Raw genomic sequence first — 26283 nt, forward strand, 5'->3', positions numbered from 1 at the left:
ATTCCCTTGCAATTCAGTTACTTTTACCTTCCTTGCTGCAGGCCTCTGGGGACATGGGGCTGAGGGCAGTGCAGGGGGTGAGGGAGTGAGAAGGTTTGAAAATGCCTCTGGTTGTTAAGTCTGAATATGAATATGGCTGATGTTTGGAGGAGGATTGGTTGCAAAAGGGACTGCTGTGTAGTCTGAGGTGCTTGCTGTTTGTATCAGAGAAGAATCACGGGGTGGATTTTGCTTCACCCACTGAGTAGTTAAATGACATCATGCAATCTTTTAGTTGTCCTGGTATTTAATTACTTCCTCTTTATAGGAGCAAGAATAATCGCTGTCTCCTAGTATTATAATGAAAAGTATAATGAATATACCTAAAACCAAAAAGAGACAAGCAATAAAATGCAGCCACTGCAATGATGGTATTCTGCAGTTTGTAGGAGATCATGCTTGTTGGTTCTGAGTGGCCTCCTTTCCAGGTACTCAGGAGGGGCTTGTCTTGTGTTTATATTTCTTTCCTACAAAGATTCCCAAATTGCCAAATGCACCACTGCTGCTTGCAGTATCCCAATGAGAGTATCTGATTTTGGTAGATTTTAAACTACCTAAACCTGAAAAGACAAATCTATGTTCACTTTTAGAACGTTACAATTAAAACCTCAGCTTGAGAAATAAATGAAGATATGCAGAGCCAGTTCACTTCTAGGGTGAGAAAAAGTCGTTCATCATCACAACTTGGTGTTAAGATCACAATGGTTCTGTTTTTCAGTCCAAATAAATGGCTAAGTAGTCTACAGAAATAAGCAAAGTCAGATGACTTTCAATTGCTCTGCACTAAATTGGGAAAAAATGAATATCTTGTCAGGAAGAAAGGTAATATACTGTCTGTGCTGTTTTATTTAATCAAGTCCCTCTGATTTGGAAATTTCAAAATAATCATTTTTTCATGAATGTGTCTTCGAGGAAAAAACAAAGCTAGAGATTCACTGCATATTATAGTGAACAAAGCATTTTAGACATGATGTATTTAGAGATATCAGATTACTTTTATCTAGTTTTCTGAATGCAGTTTTCCAGGAAAGGTCATTAAGTGTGTGTGTGTGTCTGTGTGTGTGTGTGTCTGTATACGCATATATTAAATATATTTAATTGTTATATATAATATATGTATATACATACTTTTTTGATTTCTTAAATATATAGAGAAAAGGTTTTTTTTTCACTTTGACATCTAATGACTTCTGGTCTCTCTTTCTTTGAATCCAGAGTGTAATTTAGCAGTCACTTTTGTTTCACTTTTGAATGAAGTGTGAATTCAGTGCATTTTATAATACAGTATGTAGTTATTGGGAAATGAGACTAATTTGATTCCAACCAACATATTTTAATTAACTGTTTGCTGTAGGCCTAATACTCCTGGGTATATTAGGATTAAAAAAAAAGCACAGTCACTGTTCATGTGGTCCTCATGAGCTAAAGAAGTGGTTGTTAACTGGGGGTGATACTAGCTATCACTCAGGGGACATTTGACAATATCTAGAGACAAATTTGGTTATCACAGTTGAAAGGGAGATGCTACTGACATTCAGTGGGTACAGTCCTGCTAAACATCGTAGAATTCCCAGGACAACCCTATAAAAAAAATTATATAGCACCCAAAGTCAGTAGTGCTGAGGGTACGAAACCTTGTCTATAGGGTAGAGAAATAAATAAGGCACTGTGATAAGTGCCACTTTAGAGACATGAATGAAGTGCTCGGGGAACTCAAAGGAAGGAGAACTGGGGCTGGAGAGGTGTTGAAAAAAAGCTTTATGGAGGAAATGACATTGGGGCTTGGCCCAGAACAATGAAGAATGTTTTCCCTAGCGGAGGATGGAAAGCAGAGAGCATTCTGGGTAGTGGGGCAAAGATGAGCCAAACAGAAAACTAATCACCCACAAGGCTTTGACTGCATGCGGTTACCACTGAGGCAGACTTTGAGTCATGGTTATGTACAAATCAGGGTAATGACATAACTCTATGTGGGAGGGTTTTTTGTTTGTTTCAAATGTGGATTTTAAGCTGCCTATGAAAAAACTCTTAAGAGAAGATATAAAATCATTTTCTACTAGCAGGAGGAAGCTTTTCTGCCTTCAGTTTTCCCATAGTGCAGTCAGTGTGTTTACACACTGGCCGCTAACTCTTCCTGTCTTCCAAAGCTTTCTGGAACTTGAACTTGGGACAAGAGCTTTACACAAGCTTAGAACCCTTTGGGAGATAAAGTGATTCCCATGTCTGGAAAACCAGAATATTAAGACCTTCAAAAGGCTCTCTGACAGAAAAGACCAGAGAGTCATTCAGGTTTTCTTTAATACTTACGGTACTATGCAGTGGCCCAGAGTGTGGGCTCTGAGAGTCTCCCCTCAAGAACTTGCCCCTTGTGTGATTTTTGATAAGTAATAGAATCCCTTTTCGCTTCTATCTTCTTCTTCAAGTGCATATAATGATATCTATATCAGAAGATTGTTTTGAAGATTAAATCTCATACCATTTACAGCCTGATTTGTAGTAGGCACTCAATATTAGTTATTTTCACTTTCCCCATTTTGGTGTGAAAACATGGGGCTCTTAGGCAAGATTCTAGCCTTCCTGGTTGGCAGAGAAGACATTGCAAAGGATAGCTTTATAATAGGAAAATGCTGAGTGCTGTGGGCAGATAATGAGGTTGTTCAAGAACCGTTCAATTAACAAAATGAAACGAGTGTGGTGCACGCAGTTGTTACGCTGAAGATGTTTTTGAAATGTTGATGCTGACGGCACACGTGGTGATTTTAAAAGGTCCATATTTAAATTAGTATTAAAAAAAGGGAAGGGATTATAGGATTGGGTGGTGGGAGTGTGAGGTTGAAAGCAAGCAACTTTAGTTTAGATTAAAGAAAAGTCTCTTGAGTGATTAAAAGACAACCATAAAGTCCTCCTGGGGAAATGGTATCACTTTATCTCCTGCTGAGCAGGTGGTATTATTCCTCTTTGCTTAGATTCCTGATAATTCATGGCAGGAATGGTAAACAAATTATTTTCTGCTTCTTGTGAGCATGAATACTGGAAGATATATATATATGTCACATACATACCTTTTACTTCTAATGTTTATATTTTAGTTAAAAATTCATTGAATAGTGAGTTTTATCATTAAAGAATGAACTGCTTCTATAATCTAAAAAGGTAGAAATCGAAATATGGTACTTCTACCTGTAACCTCTTATATAAACAGTGTTTTGAGGGTTCAAACTAGGATTATTAAAATATCAGAAGATAGATTTCAGTTTCTTTTAGCTAATATCTTTCCCACTGATACAAATATTAGTGGTGAGGGAAACCACATGCTTCTGTTCATATTTTTCCTACTAATAGGAGATGAGATGATTTTCACCACAGTTAAGTTAGAAGAATGAATCTGTCATATATGTCACCTCACAGAAGCATCTAAATGAAATGCCAATGTTATCATTTTCCACATCCCTTAATCACCATGGAGATTAAGTACTAAATCAAAAGTCTGCAGAGTTAACCAAAAACAAAGTAATATTGAGTATTCAATGTCTGGAAAAAGTATGGAACAATCCTATTCATTTTTTTTCTCTTTTTCCCTAACAATTGATTAAAAAGTTCGGAATTTCCTAACAATAATTTGTGTCACATATAATACATCAGTATTGAATACTGAGCCCCAAACACAGTGTTAGCAGCAGTATTTTATTTAGTGCTAAAAAGAGAATTTTTTAAATTTTATTGAAGTATAGTTGATTTACAGTGTTGTGTTAATTTCTGCTGTTCAGCAAAGTGATTCAGTTATACATATATATTCTTTTCCATTATGGTTTATCACATGATATTGAATATAATTCCCTGTGCTATACAGTAGGACCTTGTTATTTATCCATCAACATATATGCACCCAATATAGGAGCACCCAAGTACATAAAACAAATAGTAACGGAGATAAAGAACATTATTATTCACATTCTACACATGAAGAAAATAATCCTTAGAATAGATTAAGAATGTGATTGAATTCATGCATCCAGAGAGGGTGATGAAATAAATTTAATTGTTCAACAAATCTGCAATTTCTAAAGTAAAATAGATTGAAATGGAATGGAATAAAGTAGGATAGAATAGGATAGGATGGAGTAGACTAGAAATAGAATAGGACAGAATGGAAAACTTAGAGTGCATCACGTTATACGGTTTGATTTGTGAAACTTTACTTTCAGTTTTGAGAGTGGTGGAGAGAAAGATAAAGAGATAGAGATAGGGTTATGAGAAAGAGAGAGGTGTTGCACTGTATATGGACCTCTTTAGGGGTCTGTTGATATTATAATGCCATTTTGTGCTAGTTGTTCATGAGCTATTAATTGGAAAAAGTATGATTATGTAGTTATTCCAGTGAGCATGTATTAAGAAATCCAGGTGCAATGGAATACATAAATGTCTCTAATGCAATATAAATGGTAATAATAAGTACTTTAAGGTCAAATTCTACCTCTTCCTTGAAGCCCTCTCAGATTCCTAAAGTCAGTCCACACTGAGCTTTTCTCTTTTAAGAATCTCTCTAATATAGAATTAGCTGCATTATATTTACTACTTAGTTATTGTTCTGACTTTTTTAAATGAATTTTTTATTTGTGCATCTCAACGACTTAACAGACTGTAAACTTCTAGCTGCTCTTGAATTTTTCTACTCACATTTCCAGTACCAGTTCTTTGCTACATGATGAATACAGATTTGATGATTGGTTGATAGATAGAGGGATATATATATATATAGCTAGGAAATTATTACATTAACTCCTGTCAAATTTCCTTTCCTTCTTATGATATTAGCTACATTCTACCAACTACTATATTTATGTACACTCCCAACTAGTATTTAAAATGCTCCTGGCAGATAGCAACTCTTCCTTATACTTATTTCAGCACACTGTACCAAACACAGTGTCTGCACTTAGTAGATATACGAAGTGAATAGTTGTCAAATGGAAATTGAATGACTTTAAAAAATAATAAGTGTGATATATATAGGAAGCCTAGTACAGAATGAGTACAGGGAAGGCTTTCAATAAACATGAGCTGAATGAATGAGTCCTGAATTCTAACTTTTGCCATCAAGTAGCTGTGAGACAATGTCAAATCACTTTCCCTTTCGGGGATTCATTTTTCTCATCAATAACATAAGGTGTTTGGATTGAAAGATGGTTTTCTACCTACTTTTCAGACTCTAGGAAGGTACTGCAGTACTTCCACGAAGAATGAAGTATTTCCTTAGCCAATGATAGGTATTATATTGGAACTAAGATATTCTATAAAAAGAAGCACTCCATGCTAAAATTGTTTGAAAAAATACTGGTGTAAATCACAGTGAGGAAATTTTCCTTTTTAAATCAGTTTGAACCTATACAATTTAAAAGTCCATCCAGTTGTTATTACAGTAACAAAGGAAGTGAACAAGCAGTCCTTCTGTTCCAGAAGCCACATTCAAATGAATTTGACATTAATATCATAGGAATGTTGGAGACAGTAATTAACTGTAAAGGTGTATAACAGTTCCTTCACTATAGATAGAAATGTATGTTCATCTGTTATCCATGAAACAGACTTCAAAGAATAATCACTTCTAAGAGACTAGAATAAAATATTTTATTTCTTCTCTTTTCTTTACTCCGTATTCTTTTTTCATTTAAGAGAGCAGCATGCTGAAACATTTTATTGAATTGCTTCTTTGATAAGCTCTTGGGTAGTATGGGCTTGTTTCTCTCTCTTCAATTTAAATTGGCAGGTTGGAAGATAAACTTTTTCTGTTTTGATTGATCTATTGGAATGTAAAGATGGCTATTGGTTGGTGTTTATTAGACTCTAAAATCAAAGATGCTGAGCCTGAGATGTTCATCTGTGGCTTAGTAATAATCACAATAATAAAGGTGGTAAGTAATAGTGGTAATATTAATACTAATTAAAAGCTCTATTTAATTTTATTTGTTGCTTACTAGTGCCAGGCACTGGGCTAAATCCTTTACATATACAATCTAATATATTCCTTATGACAACCCTGTAGGAGAGGTTCAATTATTATAGAAGAGGAAAATGAACACTTTTCCCAAAGTTAATATTTAGTATGTGGTGAGTCAAGATTCAATGAATTTCTAATCTAAAAGAAGTGAAGATGAAAGGCTGTGCAGAGAATTCACACAAGGTAGCATGAGTACTTTAACCGAGACACATACAAGTATAAATTTCTAAGATTGTTCATCCATGTATTGATTCATTTGTTTATTTGTATAGCTATGCCCTCAATGTTCACAATATTATTTTTATCCAGAATTCCAGGGCTGGCAGGTCCTTAGAGCTCCTCCAATACTTTCATGCATTGTCAGAATCCCTTACTATAGCACCTCTGAGAGCTGGCCACAGAACCACGATGCTGAGTACTTTACCAATAAACAGTCTCCCTGTAGGCACACAATATCTGCTGTTCAGTTCCTACAGATGGTACTTGAGCCAAACTAGGTTTCCCTGTACCTTTCATTCTTGGTTTTGCCTAATAAGGCCAATTAAAATTTTGTGATCATGTTTGCAACAAGATAACCCTTCTTCGAGGCCATTATTTGACTCTCCTGTCACCAAGTCTTCCGATAGGGTTAACATCCCAATGTTTCTGTGAGATTAAAACTGTGCAATCGGCAACTTCCCTGGTGGCACAGTGGTTAAGAATCTGCCTGCCAGTGCAGGGGACACGGGTTTGAGCCCTGGTCTGGGAAGATTCCACATGCTGTGGAGCAACTAAGCCCGTGCGCCACAACTACTGAGCCTGCGCTCTAGAACCCACTAGCCACAACTACTGAGCCCACGCACCACAACTACTGAAGCTCATGCGCCTACAGCCCGCGCTCGGCAACAAGAGAAGCCACCGCTCGCCGCAACTAGAGAGAGCCTGCGCAAAGCAACGAAGACCCAACGCAGCCAAAAATAAAAATAAATAAATAAATAAGTAAATTTATAAAACTGTGCAATCATGTAAATTGTTTAGGAGAGTGACCAACACCTAATAAGCACTCTGTAAGTAACAGATGATGATAATAGTGCTAGATATTTATTGGATTAGACTTCATTTATGAAATTATTCTTCTCTTGGTTGACATTTTGTCTACAATTATTTAGATGTAGATACTAGCTTTCCTGAAATGTGTTACTGCTAGTAGGACACAATGCTTCAGGTTCACTGGTGTACATCATTAAATTGAGGCCAATCAATTAAACTTTGGTTTAGTGATTGGCTTCATTGATAGGGTCATTGTCAGTGTCCACTTCTGCATACATAATATCTGGTTCTGCCTTGTTAAGTTGTTATATTTAAATGTCCTTTAAAAAACCTAAACCATTGCCTGACTTTCTGATTGCACATTAGAAAATAGTAATAATAAAAAGAAAAAGGAAAGATGGAAACTCATTGTAAAAAATAAATAGAAGCTATTTCAATGATACTTCACTATATAAGAATGAGGAATAGAAGCATAAGTGAATGTAGTTAAAGTCCGACCAGTGATCATGACAGGTCCACCGTTTGAAGGCTGAATTTGCCTTTTTCACTAAGCATACCAACTCTTTGCTTATTAACATCATAAAATTGTAATAAAATAGAAAGGTTTCGCTACAGACTAGACAAGGCCAGACAGCTGATTAAAAGATGCTAAAATGTGCAGCTCTCTGGAGCCTAAAGTCCCTTTTAAGGTTGATTTTGAATGACTTGTCCGGGCGGGGGGGGGAGCCTTCCAGGAGGAAATGCATCTTTGTCTGGGGTTAGGTCAAGGGCTGGATTCCCAGGGCTCTGGGGAACCTTGAGGAGAAATCCCTGAGGCAAAGCCCAGACAGAGGGAGTCACCAGATCCTCGGAAGGGGGAGGGGAGGATTTACCATCACTCTGGACTGATTTTCAGCTGCAACACTTCTCAGGCAAAGAATATGCCAATAGCCATTCTCTCCTGATCTGACTGCCTGTGGTAGGCACGGCAGCCTCTGAGGTTCTGAAGTCTCCAGCTGAGATGCAGTATCAATAAGCCTGAACACCAGTAGGGCCAAGTGCCACTTCAGTATCGTTTCATCTTCCTGTGTGTTGCTTTTGGCAGGGGGGAATGTTCTAGGCTGTGGCTCCTTGTCTTGCGGGTTAATGGCATTTTCAGGCTGTGTGGGATCTTACATCACCGAGTCCAATCGCCTCATTTTGCAGATCACCAAACTGAGGCTGAGAGAGAGGGGACTTACCCAGAGTTACTCAGCTAGTCAGTGACAGACAACAGTGGAACTTGCGGTAAGTTGCATGGCCTCTTTGGGCTTCTCTTTTCAAGTCTATAAACTGGAAGTAAGGGATAGGTCTACACAGTCTCTCCAAAATTCCTTCTTATTCTAATATTTTACTTCTGTGATTTTTAATTCGAGACTCTTAACTACCAGTGTGATTTCCACTTTGCGATAATCAAGATGCAAAAATAATGCCTTTTGGTATCTAAATGACAGTGTTCAAACATTCTGATGAAGGCTAAAGTTCTAGGTCATATTTTGCATTGTGTACAGATACTTTCCTCAGTATAGGGCATAGATTTGGATTAAGCATTTTGAAAATGCACCCTGCTTTTGAATATGACTGATAATGTACTCTGTTGCATCCTAACACTACAAACGACTGCTTCATAAAACTGTACTATGTTTTATTATTATTATTGTCTTACACTGCTTTTTATTCGTTGCTGAAAACTTCAGGTCACATGAATAAGGATGCTGAAGAGGTCATGCCATACAGGATAACAACGCCCAAGTTGGGTTTTAGTTAGTTGAATACTCTTTTGTTTATAAACAAGGATTGGCTTTTCTTTTTTCGTCTCATTTCTTCAGCAGACACATTTTAGACAAACTGACAACAAATCCATTATGTAATGGCAGCTATAAAAGCTTTCATCAGGAGGGTGCATGTTTTGTGTCTCTGTATGAAATAAGCTGGGTTATGGAAGCAGCAAGGGCAAAAGACTCAAGAGTAAGATAGACCTGGAGTTTCAAGTCATTGTCTCCATGGAATTTGGGGGTTAGGGTACGGGTTAGGGTTAGGGTACGGGTTAGGGTTAGGGTATGGGTTAGGGTACAGGTTAGGGTCAGGGTACGGGTTAGGGTTAGGGTACGGGTTAGGGTATGGGTTAGGGTCAGGGTACGGGTTAGGGTTAGGGTTAGGGTTAGGGTTAGGGTTAGGGGGGTGAATAGGTAGGAGGAGCATGAAATGTAACATCCCTTTTCCATTTGTTTCCCCTAAAGTCATGATGCGTCTTTCTAGTGTTTTCAAATTCCATCTGTCAGGTACATTAAATATCCATTCTCCTCTGTGAAACATGTGAACTTTATTTTTAAAGTACTGCTTATAATGCAGAGAATTCTGAGATATGAAGAGTTTGTTATAGGGAGAAGCATCTTTACACCATTGGGCATGTAGATTTACAGGCATTTATTACCTAGATGACATTTGACAAGTTATATACAGTAGTGTTTACAGGGGTATTATAAGGATCAAATGAGATAATGTATATGAAAGAAATGTGTACAACAAAGCATCACAGAAGTCTTTTTTCTTCTGTTTATACTGCCTGTTAAAGCAAGCGGATGGATATATAGAACACTGTGAAGGGTTGAGAAGGAGAGGGTGTGAGAAGCAAATATTTTATTTTTCCAATAAAATCATGGCTTAGAACAAAGAGACTACCGGGATGCAAATGAAATGTTGCTGCTGGAATATCCAAGGCTCATGCTTCTTCAAATGTTCTGTACATTTGAGTTGTTTGAGGCTATTGTTCAAATGCAAACTCTGATTCATTAGGCCTGGTGTGAGGTCTGCAAGTCTGTATTTCCAGAAATCTTCCTTCTGATGCTCTGCAACACTTTGAATAGCAAGATCCTGCTCTATCAGAGCAACAGGCATAGCCCAAAGTGAACTGAGTGTCTTACTGGGAAAGAAATCAATGTGTCCACGCATCTGTTGGGATTCACATATCCAGGGGATTCACATATCCAGGGAATACCACTAGCCTGGTTAAGGTCCCCGCTTGCCATACAATATAGGAGTATTCTGCATTTATTAAGTGTTGAGAAGAGCTTCTGTTCCTATTAGTTGAGGTTTCTGGCTGAAAGATAGCAGCTAGAGAGAGGTTTATATACAACACAATTAAGAATAAACAAGATCCAGGGAGCCAACACACGAGGAAGGCAGTTGAGTTCTTTCTGTTCCTTTAGCAGGCCTTGTCTAATAGAGGTCATTGAATCTGCCTTAAGAATCTCAGATATGTGATTGGTTGTCTGAACTCTCTACTTTCCCTTGGCACGTTGTGTATTTACATTGACTTGGGTCACTCACTTCTCTAACGTAAATGTGAAACAGGAAGAAACCATGTGAGAAGTTCCTCTCTTTTTGATATTTTCACCTTAGTTAAATACATATTTACTAAGCACTAGGTTACAAAGCAGTGGAGTAGGCTCTGGGAGGAGCCTAAGGATCCTGAAATTAGGTCCCAGGGACCCTCAGTTTACCTTCAAACAAACTGACAGGGTAGACAGACATAATAACCAAATACAAGGTAGACTGAGCTTAAAAAGATCTATCATGTCAGAGATCTCAAAGAAATAGAAATCGGCTCTGCTGGGAAGGGAGTTAGGAAGACTTTGTGAAGGGGAAGAACTTGGAACATGGCCATTTGTACGTGAAGGCCAGAGGATAGCTCGAGGCAAAGTCTTTGTCATATTGTAGGTCTATAAATGGAGAGCAAAAGTAAAGAGACATAGTTTAGTGTAATTTGACTAACAGAGTGCTGAGATTACAATATCATTCTTTGGAATTTAGGCTAATGCTTAGAGCTTGAGTGAGATTGTTGGACGGAAGGGAGGACATATCAGGGTGGCATTTTAGCTGTTACTTCTCTCAAACTTTTTTTTTTTTCCCCCATTGGGCCTACTTTGTTGGAATCTGCAGAAGAAAGGATCATCTTTTATATAGACACCTCCCCTTAGCCTATGGAACATAGCATTTCAGAAGGTAACATGAATCGGGGAGGGGAAAGAGAGAAAGGATTTCAAGCTGCCTTAAAAATGTGTTGCTGGGGCTTCCCTGGTGGCGCAGTGGTTGAGAGTCCGCCTGCCGATGCAGGGGACACGGGTTCGTGCCCTGGTCTGGGAAGATCCCACATGCCGTGGAACTGCTGAGCCCGTGAGCCATGGCCGCTGAGCCTGCGTGTCCGGAGCCTGTGCTCCGCAGCGGGAGAGGCCACAAGAGTGAGAGGCCCACGTACCGCAAAAAAAAAAAAATGTGTTTCTGTATCAAGTCATTTACCCATTAAGTGATCCTTCATTACAACTCCTAACACTCAGATGTGATAAGGATGTTCATTTCTCTAACTTGTGTGAATTTAAATTCCTTTTTTGTTTTTTGGGGTTTTTTTTTTTTGCGGTACGTGGGCCTCTCACTCTTGTGGCCTCTCCCGTTGCGGAGCACAGGCTCCGGACGCGCAGGCTCAGCGACCATGGCTCACGGGCCCAGCCGCTCCGCGGCATGTGGGATCCTCTCGGACCGGGGCACGAACCCGTGTCCCCTGCATCGGCACGCGGACTCGCAACCACTGCGCCACCAGCGAAGCCCCTAAACTTTGTATTTTAACTTGCATAAAAAATGTATACTTTAACAAAAGTACTGTTGTTGGAATAAAGTGTGGAGATACAGATTAAGCAGTAGGAATACCTTTGGCTTTTATTCATAAGTATCCATAGCAAAAATTTACTATCTAGTGCAGTGGTTCTCCATCAGGAACACTTTTGCCTCCTCACCTAGGAGACAATTGGCAACGTCTGGAGAAATTTTGCTGTCATGACTGGGAGGAGGGGTAGAGCCAGAGATGTGCTAACCATCCTACAATGCATAGGGCAACGCCAAGTACTGGGTTGGCTTTCATTCGTTTTCTTCTGTAAGATGGCTCTAGTAGCACTTAGTTGTCTTTAACTTCATTCGAAACAATTTGGTTAGTTTGTATGTGACAGCTGTCATATCAGCCTGCATTTAAAAAAAGACTTATCAAGATCAGTGAATTTTTGTGTAGTCATTTTAATATGGAAGATGGAAGGAAGAAAGCAACATTTTTGGCCTATTATGCTTTATTATTTCAAGAAAGGTAAAAATGCAACTGAAACAAACAAAAAATACTTGTGCAGTGTATGGAGAAGGTGCTGTGTCTGATCGAACGTGTCAAAAGTGGTTTGCGAAGTTTCATGCTGGAGATTTCTCACTGACGATGCTCTACTGTTGGGTAGACCAGTTGAAGTTGATAGCGATCGAATGGAGACATTAATTGAGAACAATCAACGTTATACCACTCGGGAGATAGCCGACATACTCAAAATATCCAAATCAAGCATTGAAAATCTTTCGCACCAGCTTGGTTATGTTAATTGCTTTGATGTTTGGGTTCCACATAAGTTAAGTGAAAAAGACCTTCTTGACCGTATTTCCACATGAGATTCTCTACTTAAATGTAATGAAAACATTCCATTTTTAAAACAAATTGTGATGGGCAATGAAAAGTGGATACTGTACAATAATGTAGAATGGAAGAGATCGTGGGGCAAGCAAAATGAACCACCACCAACCACAGCAAAGGCTGGTCTTCATCCAAAGAAGGTGATGTTATGTATATGGTGGGATCAGAAGGGAGTCCTCCATTACGAGCTCCGTCCAGAAAACCAAACGATTAATTCCAACAATTAATTCCAACAGTTAATTCCAACAATTTCAACTGCTCCCAATTAGACCAGTTGAAAGCAGCCCTCGAAGAAAAGCGCCCAGAATTAGTCAACAGAAAATGCATAATCTTCCATCAGGATAACACAAGACCATATGTTTCTTTGATGACCAGGCAAAAACTATTACAGCTTGACTGGGAAGTTCTGATTCATCTGCTGTAATCACCAGACATTGAACTTTTGGATTTCCGTTTATTTCGGTCTTTACAAAATTCTCTTAATGGAAAAAAATTTCAATTCCCTGGAAGACTTCAAAAGGCACCTGGAACAGTTCTTTGCTCAAAAAGATAGTTTTGGGAAGATGGAATTATGCAGTTGCCTGAAAAATGGCAGAAGGTAGTGGAACAAAAGGGCAAATACCTTGTTCAATAAAGTTCTAGGTGAAAATGAAAAATGTGGCTTTTATTTTTATGTAAAAACCAAAGGCACTTTTAGGCCAACTCAATATTATCCAGACCAAAAACTAATATCACCAAGATTGCTCTTGTACAAAAGAGTCCTCTCTTATTAGTTAAGTGACCTTATGTAATAAAGACCTCAGTCTTTGGAGTCAGTAGACCTGGGGTTCAATTCTGGCTTATGGCTTGATCTTGGGAGTTCAAGCTTTCTAAGCCTTAATTTAATTACTTTTAAATTGAAAGTAATGATAATACTTACCCTACAGGTTGTTCTGGAGATGAAATGAGAGGATGTATACGAAGTGATTAGAATCGTCCCTGGCATTCATAGATGGTCAATAATTTTAACTGAAAAAATGATAAACTTTGGTTAAATAATCCAAGTTAGTATTGTCTTTTGAGACCCTCAAAGACTGCTGTTGAGCAGGTGTTAGAAAGAACTGCCTCCAGATCAGACAGCTTTGTTTTAAGTCTTATTGTCTACCTATTAACTGTGTGACCTTGAACAGATACCTAGAACTCTCTGTGTCTCAGTTCCTGCATCTATCAGATGAGGGTGTAAGGAATGTGTATCTTCTAGAGTTTCTATGAGGTTTAAATGAGAGTATAAATATAAACTACTTAGAACAGTGTCCATCACTTAGAAGCAGACAGTTGTTAGCTCTTATTATTCATTTACTTAACATTGTTAGATAAGGCACAACGTGTATATTAATTTTGAACCTTACCTTTCCAAATCCCAGCCCATTGGGTTTTTTTTTTAACAATTAGAGTAATGAAAATTGCTCTAAAATTATATTTTTAAATCCCTTGCTTTTTCTAAAAAATGAGTACTAAATACCCTGTAACATTTCATTATTCAGTCAGGAGCTTTGTCATCGTGCTGTTGTTTCTTGTACTGGATTATCATACATGAAGCTTTTAAAACTATTGCGGTATGAGGATTTTTCTTACTGTACGCTACTAGACTGTTTCATTCTTTTCTCAGCTCTTTAAAAAATATTGTTTTTGCTTCCTTCTTATCAAAATATCAGCTGTCTGACTCCTGTAGTCTCTACCTTTTCTTGACTTTTCTAACTATCTGCATTTGATTAGTTGCTCAGTATTTATTGAACACACTATGTGCTATGCTCTCTAAGATATATTAGTGGCCCAAACTAAACAGTCTTTTCTTGGAGTTTACGATTTAGCAGAGGAAAACATTGAAGACATAATACCAGTTAAATAATTATTTAGTTCAAGTATGATCCATGTCCAGACTGAGGGGTATCAGTTGCTATAGTTAAGGGCAAACCCTTTTAGCATGGGATATAAGACAGGCCTTCATGGGGAATTGATCATCAAGTGGCAATCTGGAAAGTGAGTGGGCATTAGCAGGGCAAAGAGAACAAGCATTACAAGCAGATGCAACAGCATGTGTAAAGGTCTTGGTTTTGGAAAGGGCATGGCACTAAATGAAGGCATTTTTTAAAGCCCAGTATGGCTAGAGACTGGAAAAAACATCCCAGTTTGTAGTAGTATTGATTAGGCTAGAAAGATAGCCAAGGGCTCAATCATACGTGGTCTTCTAAAGCACGTAAAAGATTGACTTTATTTAATAGACAATGATGAGCCACTAGAAAGTTTAAGCTTGTTGGTATGATAGAGTTTCATCTGAAGAATGGCTAAAAAGTAGGAAAGAATGGAGGCAGAGACACCAGTTAAAATGCTACTGCAGTGGTTCGGTCAAGATGTGGTGAAAGCCATTCAAATTATGTCTCTAATATAAATAAACAGAGTCTGAGAAATAAGACCTAGAAATTCTCTGTGAGAGGAAGGTGGCATTTAGTTTGGGGACTTGGAAAGATTGATTTTGGCTGTTTTGGCTTGTTTACCTTCCACCTTGTTCTTGGCTACATTCCAGAGGATTACAATTGATGAATTGTCTATTTCCAAGTGAACAAAAATACAAATGTACAGCAATAATAAAAATGAGGTTGTATTTGTATAATGCTTAAAAACTATCTGTTATTACATTTAATCAGCAAATTTTCATAAGAAGTGATTTTTACCCCTCCCACCCCTACCCACCCGCCTCCGGCTGCCACTGTCTCTACAGGACTTTGGTCTAAGTTGATGTACCTTAATTTATTGGCAGTATGAAATTTCTACCTTGATAAGCCATCATGCATAATAGAAAATCTTATTTGTTTTATCTTACAGAGAAAGTTAAAATTTAGTAGAAGTGGTCTTCCATTTTGCTCTGGTCTTCCATTTTGCTCTTTGCATTATTGGGGAGATATAAAAATGTTGACTTATCAGTTCTTGTTTTTAACTACTGATAAAAAAATATAAAACTTTTTAAAAATAAGATATTTACCTACATCTATGCATGCAAGATATATGCCATGTGAATTGTGTAAATATTAAATATGTATACACACAACCCAGCTGTGTAGAGGCTTGAATGACATATTTAGAAAATTGGACATTCTATCTTGTTTTTTTTTAATTAATTTATTTATTTATGGTTGTGTTGGGTCTTCGTTTCTGCGTGAGGGCTTTCTCTAGTTGCAGCGAGCGGGAGCCACTCTTCATCACAGTGCGCGGGCCTCTCACTATCGCGCAGCACAGGCTCCAGATGCGCAGGCTCAGTAGTTGTGGCACACGGGCCTAGCCGCTCCGTGGCATGTGGGATCTTCCCAGACCAGGGCTGAAACCCGTGTCCCCTGCATTGGCAGGCAGATTCTCAACCACTGCGCCACCAGGGAAGCCCCTGGACATTCTATCCTGAACATCTAATCTATAAAATCTAGTCAATGGTCTATATATGTATATTTCTAAAATATGTGTCTCAAATAGGTATAATGCTTGCTTTCTCATGGGGTGATTGGGAGAATTAAATGAATTCATTTAGACAAAGTGCTTGATTTAGCACCTAACATGTAATATTTAATATATTTAAATATGCATATATATAATCAGATATAATTTTATCACACACTGACTAGATGGTTTATTATAAATTTATGTATGTTGATAATTTGATATAAGATTATATACACAGATACAAATGTACACATATGCACATACATACACTATATTAGCTATTGATTATTATGACAAAAATGGTTGCACAGTGATATTCAAAAGTTAAATATGTTAGCCCTGAAGATACGACTTTCACATGAGTTGAGATTCTGGCACAGTTTCTATATCCTGATTCCTCTCATTTACTCACTTATTTCTTTATTCATTATTTAAACAAATATTTACTGGGTCTCTGCTTCGTGCCAACGACTGTAACCTGTCCTTAAGAATCTTACAGTCTGGTAGGAGAACAAACAAGAAAGCAAGTAACTGCAATAAAAATGATGTGAACAAGGTGCAGTACATCCTTTTAAAGTAAGAACACATCCATTCTCCTAGATAACATCTGGTTAATTATTATGTACATATTTGCGTATCATTAAACTAGAGAAGGATAGAAATTAAATAGAGGAAATGTAAAGGAGCATTTCTTTCTAAGTATCTATTTTTTATTCACCCTCTTGTCTTCATCTACCACCTACATGCTAAAGACAACCAAATGATTATCAGTAATTGCTATCACTTTCACTTACCCCGGAACCCTATTTTCATCTGACTTATGGCAATCTGGAGGTAGAGGTTCTATAGACCTCTCAAATTCATTCTGCCTAAAATAAATTCATTATGTTCCTTCCTCTAACAAAAATTATTTCTCCTCCTATATGTCTAATCCTTGTTAAGTGTATGATCAACCCCAAAATCACCCCAACTGAAGTCTCAAAGTCTCAGTCAATGTTCAGTGCCTGCCTACAGCCCACAGCCTGTAGGTCATCAAATCCTCCCTATCCCCTGCCATTTTTTTTTCTTTCCCTTTTAGGTAAACACATACACACAGAACCCTAATGCCGAAAATTAGCAGGATAAGAAAACAATTTCAAGTTGCTAGGCAGCAGTGCTTACAGAGAAAGCTCAGAAAATTAAGTCAGTGACTTGGTTATTAAGTGTTGTCAGTAGGTTGTCCCTTTTTCTGTGAGTGGAGAATGTTTCTCTTTAACATGGAATACTAATTTTAAATTCTTTTGATCTAGGAACTTCAAAAACATCCTCATATGCATTTCCACATTGATATACTTGAATTTCTCTTTCCCTCCCGTCACTGATATTTTTTGCTTCTAAAGGTAGTTCCAGCTATGAATCCCAGAGTCCTTTTCAAATGTCCAAATGCTCAGGATATGGATGGGAGATTCATACTGCAGTTCATATTTATGAAGAAGTATGTTTTTCATTGTTATTAGTCATTGAAAAGAGATAATCGACATCACAATAATGAAAGATATCATGAGTTGGCCCTGATCATATCCTGAGTGTTCCTGAAATTTCTTTCTGGTCCGTGCTCTTTAAAGAGTCATTTATTAATTCATAAGCATAAGTGCAAAACTATCTGGAACATAGTAGGTCCACAGTAAGTGGTGAATCCTATTCTCCCTTGTAGGGTGTATTTTTTAAAAAATCTGTGAGCATATACAATCCCAAACCTCCCTGAACCTGGGGAAATGTTTCTAAGTTCCCAAGAAAAATCACTGGAAGAAGAACTATAACAGTTTTCTTTTTTCCTTCTTTCATTTTTTAAATGTATTTTAAAATAGTTTTATATCCTGGCAAATATGTGCAGTGGAGTTAATAATATAAACTGTAGGTTGAAATGAAAAGTTTAACTATGTCTTTAAAATGTGGGGTTTTTAATGGAATAGCGCAATATATACAGAGGAAAAGGCTGCTTGGAGGGGAAGAAATAGATAAAGAAGACAGTTATTCCTCAAAGGGGTAGAAAAACAGAAGATTAAATTTGCTTTGAATATTTCTTAAGTAAATGGATTGTTATTTCCTTAGCTCCCACGTGACTACATTTTCCTTCTCTTTTGAAAGAATTGAAACTTTGGTGTGCCTTAATATTTCACATCTTTTTTTCACCTGTGTGTCCTGAGCTGGCATGACGGCCCAGCATTGTTAGCAAACAGTCATGTCATTGCTAAATGCATGTCTATTGGTCTGTGCAGCCACCCTAAACCAGATCACTTCCCAGAATGCCAAGGGGAGCGTGACAATGGTACTTACTTCATCCTTTATCAGTATGTTATCATATTTATAAGATGGGAGAAGGAAAAACTAGATCAAAGGAAGAGCTTGTGATTCACAAATACAAACTTCTCAAGTGTGGACAAGAGTCATGCATTTGAAAGGATAGTTTGTGAGCATCACCACACAAGTAAAGGATCGTTGTTAGCAGATGATTATAACTCATGAAGAAGCGCTTTAGGAAGATATTACTGCTAGTCATTGTGTTGCACGTATTCTTGCTTTCTATAAACCAGATGAATGTAGGCTTATGTGTACACCATAGCTTTCAGCACAGAAGTAAAGGAAAAGTTTATTACCTGTGCTTTCCCCTCCCCTGAGAGGGATTTGTTTCACTTTGAAGTAAGACTGTCATAAAAAGGCTGCAAGTCACAATGCGTGTTGTAGTTTCCTTGGAATGAAGTCCAAACTCTATTCTGCTTTGCCAATTTGTCTGGGTAAATATGGGGATCAAAATTCAATTAGATTTGCCCCAATGGAAGAATGAAATGTTTCACACTTGGAGGTTGCCCAGGAAATATCATAACCTTTCCGGTATTGCTTAGTTGAGATGGTTTAATAGGCCTTTATTTAGAAGAGATGATTGAAGGAGACGAGAGAAGGATGAGCTGTGAGATATGACTTACTAGAAAAAGAAAGAGCTTCTGGTTGCTGCATGGGGATTCTGGAGTCCGAAAGATGGCTTCCGATCCTCCTTTCTCTTCTTTTACCTACCACAACTCTCTGCCTCAGTTTTCTCTTTTGCAAAACAGCACTCATAAACCTATCATGCAGGTTGCTATCTGGATTATGTGGGGTTGCATATGACTCATCATGCTCTTTACCTTGCAGGTGGCAGGTCTACCCTGAGCGGGAGTTCTTTGTCCCTATTGTAGCATATCTTTAAATTTTCTTTGAAATGAAAAATTCATGTTCTATTTCAGAACATGAATAAAGAATAAGAAAAAAATTTCTTATTTTTCAAATAACCATGCTTAGAAATCTATGATATTTTTTAAATGAATAATTTTCTTTATTCAGAACAATACACAGTTGGGAATCAGTCATTTTTAAGGTAAAATTTCTTCCACAGCTGCATTTTGAAAACATACTTAGCAGATTACTTACTTATTGATATTTTCTTTAATGTTATGTTAAAAATATGATACTAACACTCGTACATATACACAAAGCCCAGCTTATTTTCTTCTTAAGAGAGAAAAGGGAGCCAATACGAGGAGGCATATGTTTTTAAAACCAACTCAGTCCTGGCCAGACATAAACTTGGCTTTCTGTGTCCGGGCACTTCGATTTATGGATCTCATTTTTCTCAGTGGGTGACAGTGGGTGGCTCCTGGTGTCACTGCTTCCAGTAATAGTTGATGTGGGTGGGACCTTCAAGTTCAATTACTACCTTTTACAGATGAACAAACTGACCTAAAAAAGGTTATCAGTTTCCGGGCTTCCTGTCTCTGCCCCTTTCGAGGTGGATAGCTCTGAACAAAATAAGCATCTGCTTAAGTCTCTGAGAAATCTATGATATTCTGTGGTACTTTTTTCTCTTGGTATTCTTATACTCTTTCCTTCTCTTTTTGGCACCCTTTGTTTCTACAGTTTATGTAACCCTCTGCTCTCAACAAGGAATAATTGACTCGAGAATGCAGGGAAATGATCCTGCATTCAAATGAGAAGTTGCAAATCCTCTGTCAACCTAAGACTTTATACCTTTCTCCTCCCTCCTCTCCTTCCAGGAAACAAACAAACGCATGCTTCAGCTCTATGACTTTTTGAACCAGATATGTGCATAAATATTTTGAGGGGACTAGTGTCAATGATAAATTCATTGACCTAATTCTAACTTTGCGGAGAAGATGTGTTTTGGAAAGGAGAGAATAAGAGATGTAGGCAGGCTGAAAACTGTCATCATCATAATCATCATCTTCAAAGAGCATCACCTGCTTAGGTAGTTTAAAAGATAAATATAGGGTGAGTTTTACAGGGTCTGATAATCCATTGGGAGGAGGGAGAGGAGGAGAGATCATTGATTTACTATATATTTAAATTATCCTCAATTTTAAAAACAACTTCATCTGCCAGAGATCCCCACCACAAAAATTACATAGCTCTCTCTCCCAGCTTCCCCATTCGGTTCATTTGTATTGCGTGTTCTCTGTCTAGCCTTTTTTCAGAGAGGACACTCTTCATTCGAGTTGCTTCTTAGTGTACTGTGTTCCAGTGTTAATTTCAAATGGTGGTACCATATGGGCGATGGCAGAGTAACAGCCTTTGAGGTCTCACTTTTCAGTAATGGGGGATGTGAGACTCAAGTTAAAAAATGATATAAGGTCCTCCAGAACCCTGAGATAAAAGACTGTAAAATCAGAGAACTGCTATTTCCCTAGTTCTAAATAGATACCTGCTGAGCTAATAGGCATTTAAGTAACTATTCAAATGCAGTAAGGGCAGTGTGTGTGGGGTGTGTGTGTGTGTGTGTGTGTGTGTGTGTGTGTATGCACACATATGTGAAATAAACCACATTCCAGGAGGAAGGGAATTTAGCCCTGTCCTTTTTGCTACATCCTTAAAAACTGAGGCTCAGAGATGAATTTTCCCAAAATCATAGAGCTTATTAGGACCAGATACCAAACTAGAACCCAGATTTCTTAGACCCATTGCCCTGTGCAACGTAACAATACAAGACTGACTCACTATACATGTTCTATGTAAACTCTGTGGAATCTGACCAAGAACTAAGGAGAAATGGTTTGTGACTGGCCTTAAGCCAGTTTCAAGCATAAGCAGGATTATTACTGTTACAGGAAAGTTTGTAAATGACTTTCCATCCCATTGGGCATAGGGGAGATATAAGCTTGGAGCGGACTCTGCACTAGCGAAATATTACTGGCAACAACCCTTGCCGTTTGTCAGGACAGCAACCATCGTCCACAGTTGAGTGGAGTTTAACACCTTATTGTGGTAGATTTGAGGCATTGCTGAAAATTGCTCTCAGGAAATACATAGAGTTCTGTCTTGTTGTGTACATCAGAACAAAAGAAGGAGTTAATTTATTGGCCTGATACTGATCTAGCCTAAATTTGTTTGCTGATAGCATAGGCTGGTAGTCTGAGTCATGACGAAATGAGCGCTGGACTTTGAGTCAGGTGTTTTGAACTTAAATACCCAAATCAACATTTCCCTTAATAACCATACGATTCCTGGCAAATCACTGAATTTCTCTGAACCTCAAGACATTCTTTTTAAAAACTGAATGAATAACTTCTAGATCATGTAGTTGGGGAGAAATTATGTAATTCTGGTACAATTCAATTGCATAGAACTTAAAACATTTCTGTGGTAAACAATGTTATAGGTATAGTATTTTGAATCTAAATCAGTAAGAATTACAGAGCATGTCTAGGGTTTGCTATGGAGAAGGGAGTTCTCCAGAAACTAGAGAAGGAGGAGGGGTTCCTACACCTAATTAGAACATATGTACCCTCCGCTAATTATGTAGCTTCACTCAGATATCACACTTCTGGATGTTACCATTCATTACCTCACATATGGGTGGCTAGAAACTCTTGAGAAAGGTGGGACAAAGAACAATAGAACCTACTGTGTTGGAATCTTCATTTTTATAGGAAAATTCCACTTTCCTTGTAGATTTTATATATATATATATATACACACACACATGTATATATATTTGTTTTTCTTTATTTTTTAATGTACATAAATCTTTTTTATTGAAGTATAGTTGATTTACAATGTTGTGTTAGTTTCAGGTATATAGCAAAGTGATTCAGTTATATACAGACATATATATATATTATATATATATATATTCTTTTTCAGATTCTTTTCCCTTATAGGTTATTACAAAATATTGAGTGTAGTTCCCTGTGCTATACAGTAGGTCCTTGTTGGTTATCTGTGTTATATATAGTAGCATGTATATTGTTAATCCCTAACTCCTAATTTATCCCTGCCCCCCCTTTCCCCTTTGGTAACCATAAGTTTGTTTTCTCTGTCTGTGGGTTTATTTCTGTTTTGTATATAAGTTCACTTGTATCATTTTTTATTTTTAGATTCCACATATAAGTGATATCATATGATAGTTGTCTTTGTCTGGTTTGCTTCACTTAGTATGATAATCTCTAGGTCCATCCATGTTGCTGCAAATGGCATTATTTCATTCTTTTTTATGGCTGAGTGATAGTCTATTATATATATATGTGTATGTATATATATATATATATATATATATATGCTACATCTTCTTCATCCACTCATCTGTCAATGGACATTTCTTTTTGTTTTTAATTTTATATTGGCAACAGAGTAAGCTTAATCACTTAATCCTAAAGTCTTTAAGAAACCATATTCACCTCTGTCTTCCTCTCTCCCCTCCCAATGGAATTTAGGCTAGTTCGTGACAAAAGTTTTAGATATTCAAATAGGTCATGTCTATTTTCATAAGAATAATAGATTTAGGTCATTATTTCAGCTTCAACTATATAATTCATGTTTTTTTTACATGAGCAACTTACAGGGATTCATTTTCACAACAGCTTTTATTGGTCTGTTTATATTTTACAAGTGCTTTACATCCTTGCCAAAAATTATGGTCTATACAACAGATTCTCATAGGTTACTGTGGTAACTCCATTTTATTTTTAGAGGATAGGATCAACCTCCATCTGTCTGACATTGTCTGGGTGGATTTCTGCCTGACAGCAGAGGATGGGAGATAAACAAAATAACCTCTGGAGGATATTTCAATTTTACAAAGCTATGGAGGTAAAATCAGTAAAAGTAAATGAATGGATATCATGAGTCTTATTGTGATATTGATGACTCCCATTCAGAACAACTTATTAATTCAGTGCCTGTTTTGTGTCACATTGTTTCTAATTGATGGAGAGACAAAATGGGTTAAAGCATGTTCTCTATATGAAGTAGCTCCAAGTCTTTTAGGGCACAGGACCTGGAGAGATAACTGTATTTTAGTGTGGTGGATACAAAGCAGATATCATGACAGAACTAACTGCTCTGTTAAATTCTCTTACCTGCATTTGGGGTGGAATCGTTTGTGGAAATATTTCCCCAAAATATAATGCTTGAGCTAAGACATAAGGAAGTAGAGATTAACTAGGAGAGGAAGATTGAAGGAAGAGTATGAAATCTTTGCTTTTGTCTCATGCCATTTTTGTCTGTCACTCCAGTACTGGTGGACCTAATCTCCAAAATATACAAGCAGCTCATGCAGCTCATTTTCAGAAAAACAAATAACCCAATCCAAAAATGGGCAGAAGACCTAAATAGACATTTCTCCAAAGAAGATATACAGATTGCCAGCAAACACACGAAAGGATGCTCAATATCACTAATCATTAGAGAACTGCAAATCAAAACCACAATAAGGTATCACCTCACACCAGTCAGAATGGCCATCATCAAAAAATCTACAAACAATAAATGCTAGAGAGAGTGTGCAGAAAAGGGAACCCTCTTACACTATTGGTGGGAATGTAAATTGATACAGCCACTATGGAGAACAGTATGGAGGTTCCTTAAAAAACTAAAAATAGAGCTACCATATGACCCAGCAATCGCACTACTGGGCATATACCCTCAGAAAACCATAATTCAAAAAGAGACATGTACCACAATGTTCATTGCAGCACTATTTACAATAGCCAGGTCATGGAAGCAACCTAAATGCCCATCGACAGACGAATGGGTAAAGAAGATGTGGTACATATATACAATGGAATATTACTCAGCCGCAAAAAGAAACAACATTGAGTTATTTGTAGTGAGGTGGATGGACCTAGAATCTGTCATACAGAGTGAAGTAAGTCAGAAAGAGAAAAACAAATACCATATGCAAACACATATGTATGGACTCTAAAAAAAAATAAAAATGGTTCTGATGAACCTAGGGGCAGGACAAGAATCAAGATGCAGACGTAGAGAATGGACTTCAGGACATGCGGAGGGGGAAGGGTAAGCTGGGACGAAGTGAGAGAGTAGCAGTGACATATATACACTACCAAATGTAAAATAGATAGCTTGTGGGAAGCAGCTGCATAGCACAGGGAGATCAGCTCGGTGCTTTGTGACCACCTAGAGTGGTGGGATAGGGAGGGTGGGAGACAGGCTCAAGAGGGAAGGCATATGGGGATATATGTATACATATAGCTGATTCACTTTGTTACACAGCAGAAACTAACACAACATTGTAAAGCAATTATACTCCAAAAAAGATGTAAAATAAATAAATTATGCCTTTAGGTGGCCCTTTAAATAACAACTGAGAGAGCATAACAAAGAACAAGGCAGACTATACCATTAGAATTAAAAGACATGTTAGCAAATGAAGGACTATGTGTCAATAGGAAGGTGTCTTGGGATCAAAATGGTAGTAATTTATTGAATGCTTACTCCATGCAGACTAAGCATTTCCCATATGCTACCTTGTTGAATCCCAACAAACAAACCTATAGGTAAAAATTATGTTCTTTAAATTTTAGAGATGAACTAATAAATATAGGCTTATAGGGAACAGTAGGTTATTTTCTCATACACATCTAGAAAATGAATAAAAGTATTGTACTACGAATCAGGTTTATCTGAGTCAAAGATCATGATCTTTGGGCTATGTTGCCTTGTCTTTATAAATTGTAGTTGTCATATTGCATTTATCATGGGCACTATAAGTCTTGAAAAGTATAAGCTGCAGAAAGCTGAAAAAAAAAAAAACAACAGACAAACAATGAAAGAATTGGATTTGGGGGACCAAGACATTAATAGATGAAATGTTATTACGTAAACCCAAGTTATAGGGAGGGGATTTATACACACATGTTGAAAGATATAGATGCTAAGTGGAACTGGAATTATATATAACCCAGATCAGCATTGAATAATAAGGATTTTAATAAATGCAGAGGCTATTGAGTATTTGGCAGCCTGTATAGAATAAAAAGCTATTGGATTTTGAAAGTCATCTCATGGGACATATTGGAAGCTGAATCACTTGAGGGATGTAAAGCTAAATTGGATGAAACATATCTCTGATCTCCAAAATGATCTTTCTGTGTAAAATGCATGCACAAACACACACATTCAAAACTACTTTTAATTTTTATAAACTGCATGTCTCAGTGTATTGAAATAATGGATTTAATCTAAGTAAGTAAAAAACTTAGAAGAGAAAACTTTCTAAGAAATAATTTACAGGTAGAAGCTAAAACATTGTAGGATAAGTTATAGAAACTGAAGATGCCTACAGTTGGATGGAAAACATGCAGTCATTTAAAAATAATTAGTTTTGCAAAGGGATATGTGATTGGAAGCTCTTGGAAAGGAGGCAAAGAATTAATTTCCCAAAAGGCACTGCAGATAAAATTGTGGTTGGCACATTTCATTCTGTAGATACCCCTCTTATTGGTATCTTGTCTGTTCTCTTGGGTGACATTTTGGAACAGTGTGCTCTCATGATTGTCTAATAATGCAAATGAGAAAGGCACCTTTCAGACATGTCACTTTGGACAGACACTCTGAGCACAGACTTGGTTAGTCCCTTCTTAAGGAGGTCTAAAAAGAAATGGCAGAATTAGTTACCCAGACCTCTGTTTTATTTATTTATTTATTTGTTTATTTATTTATTTTTAAGCCCTGCCTTCCCTGGCTCTTAGCCTAATTCTCTCATCTTCAAAGGCACCAATGTTGCATCTCTCTGTGCCTTTATTCAGGAGTCAGGACTTCCTCTGACCACAACTGGGAAATGTTCTCTCTGATTTTTTTTTTAATTAATTAATTAATTAATTTTGGGTTGTGTTGGGTCCTCATTTCTGTGCGAGGGCTTTCTCTAGTTGTGGCAAGTGGGGGCCACTCTTCATCGCGGTACGCG

General features: G+C 37.4%; 1 protein-coding gene across 18 annotated transcripts in view; it reads left to right on the plus strand.

Moving 5' to 3' along the window:
* LRRC4C (leucine rich repeat containing 4C) overlaps positions 1-26283 on the plus strand; it is a 1468103-nt gene that overhangs the window by 1350055 nt on the left and 91765 nt on the right. For 17 of the 18 annotated variants that reach the window (XM_079929000.1, XM_079928999.1, XM_079929005.1 and 14 more), the window contains one exon: positions 8252-8332. The exons of the other annotated variant lie outside the window; for it this stretch is intronic. The gene's annotated coding sequence lies outside the window, so the exon portion shown is untranslated. The remainder of the gene's footprint in view (positions 1-8251; positions 8333-26283) is intronic. 18 annotated transcript variants of the gene reach the window in all.

Source organism: Stenella coeruleoalba, assembly GCF_951394435.1.
Source record: "Stenella coeruleoalba genome assembly, chromosome: 8".
Lineage (NCBI taxonomy): Eukaryota > Metazoa > Chordata > Mammalia > Artiodactyla > Delphinidae > Stenella > Stenella coeruleoalba.